The following is a 19,719-nucleotide window of genomic DNA, read 5'->3' on the forward strand; positions in this document are numbered from 1 at the left end:
GCCCTGTGATTGGCTGAATTTTCTGTTACTGTGGTCTTGAGATTATCAATACTATTCCTAATATGGTTTTAAAAAGATGAACTTTCTTCCTTCCATAATTCACCTGTTTCCTACATTTTTCATCCACTTTCTTTTGGCCCTTGAATGATTTTGCTCCATCAGTAAGTAAAGCCTCTTTTTCTTCTATCTTTAACCATTTTCCCTGTATGCATAATTTCCTATTAGTATAGAAACATATGCAAATATTTCTACTTAATAAAACAATTCCTCCCTATTCTTCCTTCCATGCCTTTGTTCACCCTGGTATATCCCCTTCCCTGCTAAACTTCAGAACTGTCCAGTTACATTGGAATAACTTCCTCACCAGTCTATTTGCAAGTCATTGGAGTCTTGTTAATACTTCCATTATATCTCTGAAGCTGCTCATTAAAACTCATCAAAGCCCTCCTAGTTGGTAAATCCAATAACTAATTTTCAATTGCTATCTTAACTTGAGGTTTCTGGAACATTTAATCTTATTGATCTCTCCCTCTTATTGAAGTTCACTTTCTCTTCAGCTCAGACACAAGAGTTTTTTCCTGCATTACTAACAAGAGGGATTCATTTTACAGACCATAACTTTCAAAAGAGGAAATGTACCAGCCAATCTATTACTTTGAAGATGGCGTGGAGAGATAGGACATGCAAACTCCCCCTTTTTCTGTGATGATCCTTCAAAGGGAAGGCATGCAACCCCAGCTTGGGGGTGACATCCTATTGGTGGAGAGCTGACACCTTGGAATTTGTTCACCAAAGGGTAAATTCTCAATACAGCATGGGAAGGTCATGGTTCTTTTTTTTTTTTTTAATGAGTTATGAATGACTCAACTGGCACTCCTAGACTTCAGGTGGAGAATAGACTTATTTAAACCAAGGCAAGATAGATCCATTTTGTTACTCAGGAGCTACTTTGAGACAGAGAACTCATAGGAGGACTTTCAATTTTTTGGCTTTAGTGTCTAGATGTGTTTTTGAAATATGTGAGTCAAAATCAAAATGAGTCAAGAAAATAGAATGAGTCAAGAAAACAGACCAGTCTGGGCATTTCAAATCTAGTGTAGGCTAGTGTATCCTGGTTTAATGGTTATACAAGGATGGAAAATCAGAGAAGTCAATAAAGCCTGGTGAAAAGTCAACAAATAAAAGAGATTTCAGTGACATTTAAAAGCTGGTGCATCCCTGCAATGAAGGGACCAAGAGAGAAAGGAGTAGTGGTAATAGAACTGGAAGCTGTCTGGTGGGAGTTAGAATCAGAGGGAGCATGATCTCAATCTATAGAGAAAGGGAGTTCTGTAAAAAGTGAGGCTCTTCAGAAATATACAGCCATTATCATAAAGTTGGGAATTGACATCAAACCACAGAGTAAGAGGAAGACGTTGCTTTCTTTTTTCTTTATTTCTTCCCCTCTCCCTTGCTTTCTACTAGTCGTATCTCTTGAACAAGAAAGGCAGTAAGCCACTGGTAGGATAGTGTGGAACACGGTTTTCAGGAGACATTAGGAATAGGGTTTTAAGTAATGTGAATTTTCTTTAGAGTGGTATTCTTTAAGAGTCTTTTATCCATAAACAAGGCTGATCTATTGGTCCTCACATTGTTCTTTACTGGTTATACATAGAAGAGTTCAAAGGGTAACTAATTTGGTCTCCAAAAACGATCAGCTTCTTCTTGTGAGTTCTGACTAAGTGAGACTCTCCTTCTACCTAACACTGATATTTCCAAATCTGTCTTCATTGTTTCAAACAGTCATTCTAAGAAGACTCCCAATATCTGTATGTCAAGATTTGACCTAATCCTTAATCTCATAACGCCAACCATATAATGGACTTCCTTCTAAAATATGACATTGTGGGACCTCCCTAGTAGCCTAAGGATTAAGTCCCAGCATTATCACTGCCTCGGCCTGAGTTCAGCCCCCTGCCAGGGAGTGATCCACACTGTGCACAGACCTCTTCCATCTCTCCCACTGTTCCCCTCAACAGTGTATTTCTGTACATCTGCCTGTTCTGATCTCCACTTTGTCTATGGTTAAGACTCTCACCCCCAAAACCTCTGGCCTGCACCCCTGTTCTTCTATTCATAAACAAGCAGTTATAAAAAAAATGACATTTTGTGATAAGCTGGAAATTTCAGTTTAAACTTCACCAACAGAGAGTTTCTTGCATGTGCTCTACTGTGTCCTCTCATCTCTGCTACTGGTACTTTTCTCTTTTCTCATTTGTGTTATTGCCAAGGCTCCAGCTCTCCTTCTATCCTGTGTCTCACTCTTTTTTTTTTTTTTTTAAGATTTATTTATTTATGCATACAGAACTGAGGTACAGGCCAGAGGTACAGGGGTGGCAGAGGACTCATCAGAGACACAGTGGGGAGCAGAACAGGCAGTTCAACAAGATACACTGCTGAGGGGAGCAGCAGGTGGGTCAGGAGAGGTCTGCCGCACTATGTGGGTCATCTCCGGTGTGGGGGATCAAACTCACACTGAAGCAGCTGTAGCTAGCTGCAGAGCTGCACTCTAACCCATTGTGCCACTAGGGAGGGCCAAGTCTCACTCTTCAGTCCACCTTTAATAGGTGCTATCAGTTTATCAGTGTATCAGTTTAACGTTCCAAACAAATATCTAAGCTGTTTACTTTCTTGCTTGAAATGCTTTAAAGACTTCCTGCTACTTTGAAGGAGAAAAAGATCCAGGTACCTTGTTAGATCACACAAACAAAGCCTTTTCTGCTCTGCTTCTTCCAGCAGTGGATTCATTTCTTACCACTGGTCCAAACATGTGAAACTAACCTGTGCCAAGAGCATGATGTTGCAAGAGAGTATTAGACTATAGGGTCACAGAGATAACGTGGATCATGTGGGCCTTGTAGGCTGTGTGAAACTTCATATGACATGGAGAAGCAAAACACATCTTTCAGTACTATAGCATCACTCTAGTTGATGTACTAGGAATCAATTACAGATGATCAAGGACAGAATCAGAGAGGCCTGTAGGAATCCAGGTGAGAGATAGTTGTACTCCAGGCCAGGGTAATAGTACTAGATGCGGGGGTGTGGGGATCAGCAGACTCCTAAGGTATTTTGAAGGTAGCATGAATATGATTTCAGGAAGAATTGCCTCAGAGAGAGGCGCGATGATGCAAGTCAAGAGTCAGCCCCAAGATTTTAACTTGAACAGTTGATAGGCCGAATTGTCACTACAGAGAGGATTGAGGGATTTATTCAATATTTACATAGATGATGTTGTATAGGCTTTCTGTCCTCCAGGGACCCCTGAATTTCCAGTTTCTCCCAGAACCATAACCTCAACTCAGTCATTTTTTTTCTCCACTGGGTAAGATGGATTCACAAATTTAAGGTTTTTGAATAAGTGAATAGGTGAATGGAAAAAAAAAATGGAACAATAACAACAAAAAATACTCAATTTGAGAGAAAACTTAAAAATTTTACTCAATTTGAGGGAAAACAACCAGCATTACAAACTGCAGAGAACAGCTTTGGCCACAGTGACATTCTCCCTGGGTGACTCATATTTAGTGACTCGTTGAGGTGGAATAGAAAGGTTAGGCTACTTCAGCCCAGTGTGGGGCAGTGCTGATCGGCTGTTTGAACCACAGACATCTCAGTGATACTGGTCAAGGCTGTAACGAAGCCAGCATGTCAGCTTGACTTCTCCCTCTGCCCAGTCCTGCTCCCTTCCACAGGTGTTGATGCCATAAGCACTAACAAAATGTGGTTTCCCAGAGAAGCAAACCTGCTATGTTGGTATCCAGAGTGGTCTGAAACACTAGATGACGAGGTGGTATTTTGGACCTAATGACAGGCCTCCTGGATGGCAAATGAGCATTTGCTGGCATTAAGCAGAACACAGATAGCGTCTGGCACAAAGTTGTGGCCTAACTGCACACCTTTCACTTGTGCTCAACTGAGAGCATATACCGGTAGGAAGAAATGCACTATTTCCTGTATATTGGCTCTTTGATTAAAATGGGGCCACATAATAATTACAAGGACAATAGAAGAGGGTAGGTGCATGTTTTCTTTTCTTTTCTTTTTTTTTAAACAAACAGAGCAAAGGGCTAAGAGTGCTGAATGGGAAGTTGAAAGCCTGTATATAAGCTAGAGGACATTCATGGAGTCACACAAAGAGGTACTCATCTCTGGTAGCTTGGAGCACAGAAACTAAACAATGCTTAAGGGCATCTGGATTCATTCAGTAAGTTAATTTAAAACTAGCAAGACAATGGAATAGTTTTCTTAACAAATGGTGCGAGAACAGCTGACCACTTCTATTCATAAAAAATAAATAAAGCTAGATCATAGATTCAAATATAAAACACAAAGCTATAAAAGTCTAGATACAGCACCAAAAGCATAATCCATGGTAGATAAAATTAACGAGCTGGACTTCATTAAAATTAAGTTGTTTTTTTTTTTTTTCCGTATCGCAAAATAGACGTTAAGAGAATAAGAGAATCAAGAGGAAATTATATTTTTCAAAACTATGTTCTGATAAGAGACTATATTCAATATATATAGAAAAACTTTTTAAAGTGAAGAAGACAAATGAACTAACAGAAAACGGGTCAAAGATCTCAGCAGACAGCACACCAAGGAATATTGACAAAAACAAATAATTATATGAAAAGATGCTCTATCTCATTTGTCCTTAACAAATAAAATGTTAAAAAAAAGACCTATAGCTGCCCACCTATTTGAATGGCCATTCTGACATATCACATGCTTACAAAACTGTGAAGCAACAGGCCCTCCCTGGTGGCACAACGGGTTAGGATGCAGCACCGGAAGGCACTGCAGCCGCTTCAGCGCCTGTCGGATCCCCAGCCCGGAAGTGACCTACTTGGCGCGCAGACCTCTCCCGACCCACCCGCTGCTCCCCTCTTTGTTGATCTGCCTGTTCTGCTCCCCACTCTGTCTCTGGTGAAGCCTCTCACCGCCCCTGAGCCTCTGGCCTGTACCTCAGTTTTGTATGCACAAATAAATAAATTAAAAAAAAAATGTGGAGAACAGAAACTCTTGTTCCTTGCTAGTGGAAATGCAAAATGGTACCAATACTTTGGAAGACAGTTTAATGGTTTCTTACAAAACTAAAGATACACTTAATATATGATCCAGGAATTATATTCTTGGTATTTACCCAAAGGAGTTGAAAATATATGTTCACATTAAAAAACTGCATGTGACTGTAAATTGTAGCATTTTCCATACTTGCTAAAACTGGGAAACAACAAAAATTTTCTTTGGCAGGTGAGTAGATTAATGAACTGTGCTACATCTAGACAGTGGAATATTATTCCAGTGTAAAAAAGAAAATAATTTTCAAGCCGTGAAGAACATAGAAAAAATTTAAGTGTGTATTGCTGAATGAAAGTAGCCAGTGTGAAGAGGTTACATACCCAATAACACCAATTCTGGAAAACACAAAGCTGTGTGGAGGGTGAAAAGATCAGTGCTTGCAGGGATCAGAGTGGGCGAAGGTCAATAAACAGAACATGAGGGCAGTGAAAATATTCTGGAAAGTAGGCTGATGGTGCCTACTGATGGTGCAATGCAAGCTGGCCCCAGCCGCCTCAGTGTGAGTGACCCACATGGCGTGGCAGACCTCGCCTGACCTGCCTGCTTCTCCCCTCAGCATTGTACTGCCTTGATCTGCCTGTTCTGCTCCCCACTCTTTCCTTGGTGCAGCTTCTCACTGGCCCTGCACTACTGGCTTGTACCCCAGTTCTGTATGCATAGATAAATAAATCTTTTTTAAAAAAGTCTGCATAGTATAGGATGAGTGTCATTCCACCTTTGTCCAAACCTAAAGAAGATACATCATCACAGAACACTGATGCAAACCATACACTCTTGGAGAGCGTGATGCCATACTATGTTAATGTAGGTTCATCAGTATAGTATAACATGCAGTGGTCTGGTGGAAGATGTTGATAATGGGGGAGGAATGTGTAGTTAAGGGGTAACAGGTATATGAAAAAATTTTTTAAAAGTCCCTTCCTCTTAATTTTGCTCTAAAGAATCTTTTTTTTTTTAACTAAAAAAAAAAAAACACAAAAAAAAAAAACCCAAAAAACAGAAAGAGCATAGTTGCTATGTGAAGGTCAGAATCCTAATTGGGAAAATATTGGATGGTGACATCTAGGCTGATGAGCTTGAAAACCTGATTTCCACATTTCCTTGAGTAGATTATACAGACTGGGATGCTGGATTTGCTTGATCAAGGCGGTTCATTCTTAGCTCCAGGGCTCTTTGTGGAGAAAATTGTGTGTGTGCCTGACATTTCCCGTCTTTATCAACTTCCACATTTTTACAGATGTTGACTCTAAGGATGTTCAATGACTTCCAACTCTGAGTCCCTCTGTAAAGAACATGACCAGTCACACACATAATAAAATCTTTTTGAAGTGTTCCAGACGAGTTGTTTCAGTACAGAATGGATAGTGTGGAGATGAATTTTGTTGTCCCAACTAGAAAAGACACCCCTAAATCTGGCTGAAAATAGAGTTGGCAGCCTCAAAAGTAGAAAGTGCAATCTCTCGAGTGATTCAAGCAAGCGATAAGATGACCATGTAGAGGACATTTGACACAAGGGACTTATATTTAGAAAGCTAAATTAGAAAATAAAATTCTGAGCTTCAAGTACTGAAAGCACTTTCAAACTCCATAAAAGACGCTGTTTAATTTGGAAAAGGTCAGGGGACTTGGAACTTCACTTAGCTCTATTTTCTTTTCTAGCCTGTTGCTCTCTGGAATCATTTTTGGAGAACCCTAGGGTTCAATGCTGCACATTTTGAAAACTGCTGGAGTAGATACTATCACTTCTTCCTTCTAGACCAGTGATTTTATGGATTTATGATTTAGTAGGAAGTGACTCATCAGAAAGATTGGAAACAAAATTATATTACTAGGGTTAGCTATGTTAGCTATGTCCTAGGCATTACAGTTGCCTTAATTAGCAATTCATATATTCAGCATATGAACTATGACATAATCACATGTTTGAATATGCAATCATTTCTCAACTTGATTGTAATAACTTGTCTATAATAAAAAGAGGTCTCCCTTCATTGCTATGTTGAGTAAATGTTAAATTAATCATGGACTCATGCCAATTCTGCTTTAAGAAAGGAAAAAATAAAAGCAAAATAAATTGCTTTTCCAAGACTGAATCATGCTGTCTCTCTTCCAAATGCATTTTTGTAATTACTTCTTTGATTATTCGAGTGATAATATCAAGATGGATTCTTAACCTTTATAGCAAGCCTTTGTGTGCAAATACTTTGGAAAAGATGGCCGATGAGTTAATACTCCAGGCAAGGGTACTGAACATGGGTCCAGTTCTATAACAAACTGAATGAAGCCTCTGATGGAAAAAATGAGATAACAAAGGGACAAATCTTGGCAGCAAAATTACTTTGCTTTGAATCCTAATGGCAAGGTATCTTGTAAAAGCTGAGATTTCACATAGAGGCTGTTTCAAATGTGAAAATTATTTGAAATAATGTAAAATTCACTGCAACAGGTAACCATGAGGGAATAAGAGATATAGATGTATACAATGTGCAAGAAAACTCCTTAAAATCAGACTGTTTTTCACAAGTTTTCAAAGCTTTTTCAAGGAAGTTCTTTAACATCTTAAAGAAATAGAGTTGTAGATTTTGGGGGAGAGAGGGGACTTTCACCTAATTGAGTCTAATCGTTGGAGTGACCAGGTGCAGATGAGGGGTCAAACTCCCAATCCCTGATGTCTAGACAAAGTTACAGTGGACAAAGCTATGCAAGGCCTTGATTTCAACTCCACCCCAACATCCTGAGCAAGGGGGCTCATGGAAAGGAGATGGGGCAGAATAGCCATTTGTGACCTTTCAAAGGGAGCAGCTCATAGGGACTTGATCTTTTTTCACTGGCAATGCTGGCGAAGGCAGCCACCCCACTGTCCAGTCAGGAAGCAGACCTGTGCCCTCTCCCCCAAGCAAGGGAACCCCTGACCTCAACAGCTCCAGCCCTCTCCCCACTCTGCCAGCCTCTGTGGCTGCTATGCCACCTGGCATCACCAGTCAGAAACTGGACGTTCTGCTTGTTGGTTACAACAAATAGAAATGAAGAGACACTTGGAAGAGACCCGGAGGGAGGCTGACAGTTGCAACTGTTATTTTGATTTGTACTTTCTTTTTGCTCTGTTCACCCAGATTCGCCTGCCCCTTTGACCCCTTTCCTATTGTTCCTGCTAGAAGGTGTCTTAGACTTATGGTAAGATTTTGGGCCACAGTGGCCCCATTTTGGGTCTGTACTATTTGGCTGGACATTTCCCCATGAGGGGATGAGGTAACTAGTTTTATTTATTTATCTATTTATTTATTTTTGAGGGGGGTCTATTGCCTTTTTCTCTATGCACACTAATTCTATTAAAGATTTTCCACAGTGAAAATCACCTTTGTCTTTGTGTGTATGGATGGCTGGATTCCTTTATAGCATGCAAGTTTGGTGGCACATCTGTGCCACTGCAGAACAAGTTTGATCCCCAGCCAGGGAGCTGACCCATATAATGCAGCAGACCTCTTCTGTCTCACCTCCTGCTCCCCTCAACAGTGTACTTCAGAAGATCCACCTATTATTTACTTTTTCAAAAGATTTATTCACATATGGGGCAAGGCCAGAGGTGCAAGAGTGGTGAGTGGGTGAGACAGGAGAAGTCTGCTGGGCCATGTGGGTCACCTGCCTGGCTGGGGATCAAACCTGTGCTAGAGTTACCTGAGGCTAGTTTTGTAATGATGTGCTTCAAATGTTGCAGTCACCAGGGAGGGTACAGACCCTCCTTCTTTGCTCCCCTCTCTGTCTCTGGTGAATCCTCTTGCCGCCCCTGCACCTCTGGCTTGTACCCCAGTTCTGTATGCATAAATAAATCAATCTTAAAAAAAATTGATTTCTTCATTATGTTATGCATGTTGTTTTGTAGACATGCAATGATACATTTATAGTATAAACATAAAGTTCACAAGCCATAAGAAGGAAAGTATAATTTGTATAATGTGTACTGTGATATTCACTTGGTGATGATGGTGTAGAACTGAACCCACAATATCTCATAGGTGCACCTGTCTATACTTGTCATTTTGTGGTGAGATCTTTCCCTCTAGAGACCTGGCCATCTCTTCAGTTCAGGGAGGTCCAGGACTACACATTTATCAAAGAATCCTGTGAAGAAAGAATCACTGTGGCTCCTTTTTTTTTTTTTTAAGAGTAAAGTCATTCTGGGGATCAAATAATAAATGAAGCCTTGTCTTCAATGTGACACAGAGTGGACAGTGTGTCTCTGATTCTTGGGCCAACCCAATCATCATTTTTTTTCTGGTCTCTAATGTATAATGAAATGGACATTCTTGAAATTTTCAGCTATCCACTTATTATCATTTTGACCTATGAGTTGACTTATTGTAGTACAAAAGGTCAAATGGAAAACTCTGACATGGCCCCTGATTCAGCTAGGATAGAAAATCAAATGTTGGGCAAAAAGAAGATGAGGTAGATAATAGAGATTTGCACTACTCTTAAAGATCTCCACTTAACTTGAGCAGTGTGGGCCTTGTGCAAACTCTATGGACCCCAAAGAATAATCTAGACATTCCAACCAAGCAGTAGCCCTAATTACCACACTGTGCTGGGTGAGTATCATCTAGAACAAATCAATAAGGCTTCCAGGAATGTGGCCATTGATCTGATGAGTATATACATTCCTATCCCAACAGAGAAAGAAGATGAAAAATAGTTTCAGGTTTGTGGTTGCTGAAGATGCTACTTACTGTGATATGGAACATGAATGACAGGACTTAGGTCTTCGACAAAATCAGACAGTGTGTCTCCATGGCAAGTTTCTGATGGATCTGACTCTCCAGAGCATTTAATGTATGGTATCTGGGTTCATACCTTGCTGTAGTATGTGGGCTTCTCCTCCACAATTAGACTAGAATCTGTGCATTCCCTATGACTTTGGAACACATTTTCTACCCTTATTAGGAGCTCCATAAAATCTGATGAAATGAAGCAGTTCCTAGAGAGGAGGGAGGAATAAATGTATTTCGTGTATAAGGAGGCCCAAATGCCTTCTTAGAATTAAGGCCAATTTTCTGTGCATTTTAATTTAATGAACCATTCTGAATGTTGGCGCATGGACAGCTGCCCCTCAATTAGATACGTTCGTACATGCTTTGAGAATTCCATGGGACTTACTGACACCTTAAAGGAATTTGAAGTTTTCATCTCACAGGTGGAATCACATTTAATTTTTTTAAATTGCCCTTTCATCCATTTTAAGGGTCTCTTAACCATCATCACTGATAGTTGTTTGCCTGACTTTTACAGAGTATCTTACATGGTGGGTTAACAACTGGAACTCACCAATTTGAATTTGATCAAAATACCAAAAACACTTCATATATGTTCCCCAGTTATTAAAAGTAGAAATGCAAAGAGAAAGTAATGCTTTTAAGTGTGCCTTGAGATAATTATTTGCATTTTTTTTGGTAAAATAAACTAACCCTTTATTTTTACCTTCCCATTCTTAATATTGGATGGTTTTGCCCAAGTTTATTTGTTCTACTCTGTTCTTATTTTCATCTATAAAATATAGGAAATTTGGGCCCTCCCTGGTGGTGTAGCAAGTTAAAGCACAGCACTGGGAAGCTAAAGCCACTTCAGCATGAATTCGATCCCTGCCTGCCCCGGAGGTGACCAACATGGTGCAGTAGACCTCTCCTGGCCCGCCTGCTGCTCCCCTCAGCAGTGTACTTTGTCAGTCGACCTGTTCTGCTCCCCACTCTGTCTCTGGTGAATCCTTTCACTGCCCTAGCAACTCTGGCCTGTACCCCAGTTCTGTATGCATAAATAAATAAATCTTTTTAAAAAATAAAAGTCCCTCATTTGAATATATATTACAGTACATTTTGACAAATATACACACTCATGGAATTACAATAATAATCAAAACATAGACTATTTCCATTACCCAAAAGGTTTACTAGGGCTCCTTTGCAGTCAGCCCTATCCTGTAAGTGACATAAAGACTGATCTGTTTTCTGTTTCTACAGGTTAGTTTTGCCTGGTCTGGAACTTCAAATGGACTTTTCAATTGATCATAGAATTGTTTGGTGCTTTGCAACTTTTGGTCAGCATGCTTCTGGAATTCATGTATGATGTTACATGTATCAATAACTCCTTCCTTTGTATTTCTGAATAACACATTCCACTGAAGAATAACACAACTTGTAAGATAATTCACCTGCTAATGGATATTACGTGGTTTCCAGTTAGCAGTTATGAAGAAAGCTGTTAGGTGTATGCATGTAAAAGTTTTTGTCAAACACATTTTCTCATCTTTTTTCTTTTTCCTTAAGATATACTTATTTGTGCATATAGAATTGGGTACAGGTCAGAGGAGCAGGGGCGGTGAGAGGATTCACCAGAGACAGAGGTGCGAGCAGAATAGGCAGATCGATGAAGTACACCATTGAGGGGAGCAGCGGGTGGGTCAGGAGAGGTCTGTCACGCCATGTGGGTAACCTGCAGGGCCGGGGATTGAACATGTACTGAAGTGGCCTCGAAAAACTTGCAGTGCTGCAATTTAACTGTTGTACCACCAGAGAGGGCCCTTCTCATCTCTTACTGAAATAACTGAGGGTGAAGTTGTAGGGTCATCCTTTGATTTTTGAAAGATAGGAATAGGGGCCTACTAATTTGTACCTTTCTTAACTAAAAACACTCTCCTTCCCTCCTCCTTCTCTTTTCTTTCTGAGATGTCTAAACTTCTTTCTTCCCAATATATATGTTAGCTCTACCTATTCATTATTGATTTTATTAAAGCACACAATTTTAGAATCACAGACCTGGTTTTAAGTCTTCCTCTGTCACTCACAAGGTGTGATATGTGGCAAATTCCTTAATTTCTCTAAGCCTCAGTTTTTCTCATCTGAAAAAATGGAGAGAACATCAACACCTCCCTCATAGTTTGTTGTGAGTGCTTAGTGAATTTTGAAAAACAAATCTTAACCCAATGCCTAACATATAGTAAATGCTCAACTAATAAGTATTCACAATACAGCAAGTCGAGAATGACTTACAAAACAGGTGGCCTACAGATCAGTGTCGTGAAATGTGGAGGCTGACTTTGACACAAGAGGATGTCATGAATTATTTAAAGAACAATTTTCGCTCCAAAGGTAAAGGGGGAGGGGACACAGTGGCACTTATGCAATGAACCATAAATGTTTACTGAAGAAAAACAAAGTTCTTTTTCCCTAAGAATCATCACCCCCACCTCACCTGAAGTCTCATATCTAAATCCTAATAAAATACCTCACATTTCTCAGCACTTGTGCAATTACTGTAGCTTGAACAAGGTACTGCACATTAGCCCAAGAAGACCTCAATCGATACTAGTTTGGACAGCTTAAAGAGGTCGCTGACAGAATCAGTTTAAAATAAAAATAAAGGCAAGGGAATTTAATACCAGTTAGCAATTATTCCTGGGCTCTTAAGTCACAATTGCATATTTAGGTGGTACTGTAAACAAGTCTCTTAAAAATGACTTTTAAAGGAAACAGTGTATAGTTTCAGTATGGGGGTCACAAGTACTTGCTTTCAGGAGGGACGGAGAAGCACAGAAAACAGAAGAGCATTTAAGAGCAGCAAGTGACCTCAGGGGTCCAAAAATCTCTGCCACTTATGTAACTTTTAATTATAGCTTTATTGATATGAAATGCTGTGCTCATAATATACCAGTTTATTATTACAATGAACTGCATATATTTAAAGTGGGAAAATTGGTGTTTGTCATATATTTGTACCCTGAGAGCTTCCCCGCTGTTAAAATAATGAACATATTCATCATATTTAAAAGTTCCCCACGTTCTTTTGCACACCTACGAGGGTTGAAGGTGGGATTTTCATGCCACAATCTTGCATGCCAGCTGGATGTCCAAACACTTCAACTGCATTCTACCAACATGGGCAGAGGGTCAGATTCCTCAGGTTAAGTGCTCATTCTTCAAGACTATACCCCACCAATTCAGATGTCAATTATAAGCTTAGGTTGTCAACTGTACTCTGACCAAGGGACTCTACCGAGGGGATTCCAATAACTCCTCCTGCGATTTTTACTAATTTGGTAGGGTAAATCACCCAACTCAGGAAAACCAGTTACTCACTGGATAACCAGTTTATTATAAAAGAATGTAAGTCAGGAACAGCACAGAGCAAGGTGAGATGAAGGGGCATTGAGATTCTATGCACTGTGCAAGTGAACTATTTCCCCAGCACCTCCATCTATTCACAAACCTCTGTTAGATAACTTGATGAAGGTGAAAAACATCTGTCGAGGAGAACTGTGTTAAATGACACTAAGGCGCTGATCTTGAAGAAGGCAGAGAAGAATTGGATGTTTCATTTGAGTGATAAAAGAATAATTCAACAACTGAAGTTGAGGCTTCACTTTTTTCTTTTGGATTTTCACATTGAAAATCCATAGATCGACATATATTGGGTCACACATGGCATTTGCTGACTACCCAATGGTGGAAGCAAGTATATTAAAACCTTAGTAGGTACAAGTCAGTGAATTAGAGAGTACAAAATCTCCTTTTCAAAGGGACTGGAGCTGTCTATCCCCAGGCTGTGGCTTTGATCACTGCAACCCATTGCAGTTGAAGTGAGCAACGCTAGGCAGTTGTGTTTTCTAGTTTAAAGAACGTATCCATTTTGTTAGCAGCAGGAAGGAGTGGGAAATTACCCATGAACAATGCTGTTTTTTTAACAGCCTGGGGCAGAAACACTAGATAAAGTAGGGATTAAATTGCCAGCAGCACCACTATTTCAAGGCTTCAGAAATTACTTCTGAACTTTGATAATACATTTAAAATGTAAACCGCTGCATTTACCAAAGGTGTCTTTCCTAACTCCCCTGAACCCTGCTGATGGTAATTTGTGTATCTGTGAGCATTTGAATGTGAATTTTTGTGTATATACAGATATGTGGATATGAACTATATACTTATATAGTACTTATATAAACTTAAACATATATATATTTATACATATAATATGTACATTTGTATGTATGTTTATATATGCATTCATGCAATATATTTTGACTACATTCTTTAAGATTCAAAGAGATAAATAGCACTGTTTTCGTATAACTTAAGGATTCTTAAGTTGAAGTTGTGGGAGCTTTCAGTGTTGTAAAATATAAAAATATCATTAAATTCCTCCCAGTCATGAAAGTGTGTTGTGACTTGGTCATTCAAATTATTATTGATCATCAACATGTGTGTGAAAAAAAATGACAGTAGTCTGTAAATTTGGGAACCATAGTCAGGTTATTCTTGATAATACATGCCAGATAGTGTTAGATGATTGAAAAGTTATTTCAGTTTTTAGAAGATCCTTAGATACTATTCACAAGTCCTTAGATATTATTTCCCTTAAGTTATAGACAAGGGGCATCAATGTCAGAAAGATCACTTGTTCAAGTCTCATAAATGTGGGGTTAGACTCCAAAAGACTGATCTGCTTGTATCCAGAACCCTGCATTATTTCAAATATAATTAAATTGAGTGGGGGAGGGATGGAAAGAGAGACTGGGATTGAGAACTGGTTGGTTTCATTGTCTTTATCCTAGAGGCTAGAACAGAGCTGAGTACCTAGTAAGTGTTCAATAAATATGTTCAGTAAATATTTATTCAGTGAATGAGTAGATACCACTGTCTTCAAATACACACACACACACCTTTTATTCCACCTTTCCTCAAAGATATTGATTATAGAATTATTTTTGTGCTTTGCTACTTTTGCTCAAAGTGTTTCTCAGATACATCTATGTTGTTACATATATCAGTAATTACTTCCTTTGTATTTCTGAATAGTATTCCACTGAAATGTAACACAATCTGTTCACAAATTTACCTGTTAGTGGATATTGGCCAATTTAAGGCCATGATAAATGAAACTGCTAGGTGCAGGCATGCACATATTTCATTAAGTAGAATGTACACATATGCACATACAAAAACACAGAAACCAGACAATCTGGGTTTTTAACAACTGAAATGCTTCTTGTCTGCTTCTTTCACAGTCATAATCAATAAAGTGTGCCCCATCTGTAGAGCCAATTTGACAGTATAGGCAGCTCAATTTAAATAAAATAAAACTCCACAGGAGTGGTAAAAAACATAGTATAAATATAGTATAAATAAAACATAGTATTTAATTCAAATAAATGCCGGCCAGTAATATCTATAATATTTTTGCTGGATAAACATAGAATCAAACGATATAAAAACAGAAAAAGCCCTTTGAGGTCTACTGCTACAGCCTTTGATTGGGGACCTCCTCCTTGGCATCCTCAAATCTGCCCTGGCCCCTTCTAGTTCTCTTTTGTGGTTGCAGCGAACATGATCTTCTTTAAAATGTAAACAAGTTCATTTCAGCTTCTTGCTTATGACCTTAAGTAAAACCTTGATCCTCTTCCAATAAAATCCACTTCTTTGCCTGCAAGACTCTAAATGCATAGGAAGGTATGAACTCAACCATGTTCCCTGGGCTCCAGTTAACCTGGTGAGCTTCTACCCCATGAAGTTCATGCTGCAGTGTACCCCAGGGCCTTTGCACAGCTTGCCTTCTTGTATCTTCCAGGACAGCTCATATGTTCACATCAGTTAACTCACCTGTCCTTCATATTTCAACCTCAAGATCACTCTCTAAGTTCTTCGATTTCATTTCCCTTAAGTTATAGACAAGGGGCATTAATCCCAGAAAGATGACTTGTTCAAGGTCATATAAATGTGGGGTTAAGATTTCTTTGACCTCCTAAGGGAAAACAGGTTTGTTTGGTTTACAGGCTTATGGACTGCTATTTATTTCTGACACCTAAGTTTGTTTTTATGACTCCGCTTGCATGAGTTTGGCATTATTATTTGTCTCCCCTACTAGGTTGCTGGTTTCATGAGGACAGGGACTAACTCTGTTCTTAGTCATTAATATATCCCCAGCACAGAGTGCATCACATAGCTGGTGTCCAGTAAATAATTGTTAAGTGAATCATGCGTTAACCTTGTTTTTATGGTGGTGTAACTTGATGATATTCCTTGTGGAAATCACTGGGTAGGGACTCTGTCCAAAATGATGCACATGCATGAAGTTGTACCTAAACAACAACAGCACCTCTGTGGAGACATAGCACTAAGAAGAACTGTCAAGAGGCTGAGATGGATAAGAAGAAGCATCTCTAGGCTTCATCAAACCACATAATAAGGGAGTGAGTTTGAGTTTTAGATGAGGAAGAAAGCCATACTGATGTTGGAAGCGCAATATCAAAAGTCAAGTTCTATAGCCAATTTTTATGATAACATAAAAATAAATAAGAAAAAATAAAATAATAAATAAACCATCACCATTATGGACATCTGCAGCAGCAGCAGCAGCATAAACATCATCAGTTTCATCATCAGTCACTTTGATGGTCCACAATCTGAGAACTTTGGAATAGGTCAAGAACTGGCACCAAGATGAACGGAACATGGGATTAATTACTGATCCTATGAGTAATCTGTGGACTGTGAAGCTGCAACCATTGCTTTTGTGTATGTAGTTGTTTCTTACTGCACAATTTACAATATGGAAGCTGTGGAATCAACCCAAATGCCCAAAACCAGATGATTGAATCAGAAGATGTAGTATATATCTATCTATCTATACATATATATAGATATAGATATATATAGATATACCATGGAATATTACTCGGCAATAAAAAAGACAGCCTAATGTTATTTGTGGTAATATGGATGAAACAGGAAGGAATCATGCTTAGTGAAATAAGCCAGAAAGAAAAAGAAAAGATACTGGGTGGCTTAATTTATAGCAGGAATGTAAGGTATCAGGAAAAAAAAATTGTAATAAAGTAAAACTTGAAGGGTTCTCCCTGGTGGTGCAATGGGTTAAAACTCAGCACTGCAAAGATATATGCAGATGTGTCATTGAGAGTTCAATCCTCAGCTGAGGAGGTGCTCCACATGGCACAGCAGACCTTTTCTGACTTGCCTGCTGCTCCCCTAGGAAGTAAACTTTGTTCATCTGCTTGTTCTGCTCCCTACTTTATCTCTGGTGAATCCTCTCACCACCCCTGCACCTACGGCCTATATACCAGTTCTGTATGCATGATTAAATCTTATAAAATAAATATTAAAAAAATAAAGTAAAAATGAAATTCGACAAATGTAACCCAGAGACATTCTACGGAGGAGGAAAGGGGACAGGATTAAAACTGGGGCAGGAAGAGCGCACAGGACTATGGTGATGGCCCATGGGTGAATTGATGGTGGAAAGTCCATGGGGATTACACCGAGATGAAAAAATGTACAAAATGAAGAAATGAAGAATGATGTGATATGTGTGTATATGTGTAAGAACACTGCATATTAGCAAAGTTCATTGGACTACTCAATATCTGGTTTTAAATCTTGTCTCTCTTACCTGTGACCTGCACAAATTACTTAATATTCTGAGGCTCAGTTTCTGGAAAATAAGCATAGACATATAAATATATATATATATGTAAAATCTTTAAGATTATTAAGAGAATTAAATGAAGTAATTCATGAAAAGTGATATAGGGCTAACCTATAATCGCAGCTCAGTAAATGGAAAGTTTGGGAAGATGCCATCAGAAAATAGGTCTTAGGAAAAGAAAATAGAATAGATGTTGAAATGGTTAGAAATAACTATGGAGACCAACATGTAATACTGAGTAAATTTTTTTGTTTTTCCTTTTTGTCCTCTGTGGGAAAGAATATCATTCTCTATAACACTGAGTTTTATCGAAACACAAATTAAGAAAGATTGACCCATCTCAGCATTTCTCAAAATATAGTCCAGGGACATTTAGTCCCTTAAGGTGATCTTGAAAAAGAGAGTCTGTGGTGAGAAAAAGAGTTTGAGGAAAATATGAAAGACTCTGAGAAATCATACAACAAATATCCTGTTGCACTCTGTTTAAATTACTTAATTACATGATCCTTTCTGTTATCATAATTAGCATACCAATGAGTGTATTTTGTGAATTGCTTATCTATCTCATTCTTTTCCAATTGACAGGTGAGGGAATTGGGCCATCAAGATGCCCAGTTATGTGCTTTTCCTAAATGTTAGGTTTGAATTAGAAAGAAAAATATAGCTGTAAATATCCAAACATGGGAGAATTAGAAAATTGTATGAGACAAAAATACGACTGATTCATTGAGGACTCATTATTCCTGCTGAATGAGAATCTAATCTTTATGTTTTTAATTTTTAAGGCTGGGCATGTATATGGCTTTGACATGAGAAACAATAAGGATATATCCCTAACTTAGAATGTCTTTTGATTTTCAGAATATATTTTTGTCAAGATTTAGTTGTGCTGGGATACTGACACAGGTTAATATAAAATAATGTAAGTTCTTTTCCTAGCTTGTTTTCAGAATAACTGAGATGGATGATACCCCCGGGGATTTGGATGTCAGAGGGTGTGGTAGATAATATTTCAAAACTAGCCTCAGCAATATTTGCAATTTTATATGTTCTTCCAGTGCTTGCTATTCACCATCATAAAGTGGAGACCATTTCTCTTTTCCTTGAACCTGAGGGAGAGATAACTGCTCTGACCAACAGAATATAGCACTGACCTGTCACACACTTAGGGTGTGTGCCCATGCAACTCAGCCACCGTAGGGCGCATGGAGAATTGACCTGGAAATGTTATGAATTACGGTGCACATAGTCTCATCTAAAGTCTTGGTTAAGAGCCCTCCCTGGTGGCACAAGGAGTTAAAGTGCAGCACTATGAGGCTAGCTGCAGCTGCTTCAGTGCAAGTTCGATCCCGGGCCAGGGAGGTAATCCACACAGTGCAGCAGACCTCCTCTGTCTCTCCCGCTGCTCCCCTCACAGTGTGCTTCATTGATCTGCCTGCTCTGCTCCCCACTCTGTCTCTGGTGAATCCTCTCACTGTCCCTGCACCTCTGACCTGTACCTCAGTTCTGTGATCTGCCACACCATATGGTCACTTCTGGGGCCAGGGATCGAACTCACACTGAACTCACACTGAAGTGGTGTGGCCAGCTTGCAGTGCTGTGTCCTAATCTGTTGTGCCATCAGAGAGGGCCCAAATAAATAAATCTTTAAAAAAATAAAATAAAATGTCTTGGTTAATATCTAGCACTATATATCTTATGTGATATAGACACCATATACTTCTAGATTGATATCATATCAGCTAGATATACAAAACCTTTTGATAATTCCATTCCTGGCATTTGAGGTTCTGGATGTTGTTGCACAGAACAATGCATCCCAATTGTGAAAATTTCTAACATGTGAAACACCTATCTATGAATAAGATAGATGGTTATTTTAACCCCCATCCCCAACTTTTACAAAATGGACATCAAAGATGGAACAGCGAGTAATTTGAAAAGAAAAGAAGAGAAGAAAGTCAGCTTTGAATGCATCTCTACTATGTTCCTTTGGAGATACTTATACTTTACTAATTCATTCAAATTATAAATGTATGTGTATCTATCTATCTATCTATCTATCTATCTATCTATCTATCTATCTATCTATCTATCTATCTATCTATC

The sequence above is a fragment of the Condylura cristata genome, unplaced genomic scaffold (assembly GCF_000260355.1).
Source record: "Condylura cristata isolate star-nosed mole 26May11 unplaced genomic scaffold, ConCri1.0 scaffold00028, whole genome shotgun sequence".
Lineage (NCBI taxonomy): Eukaryota > Metazoa > Chordata > Mammalia > Eulipotyphla > Talpidae > Condylura > Condylura cristata.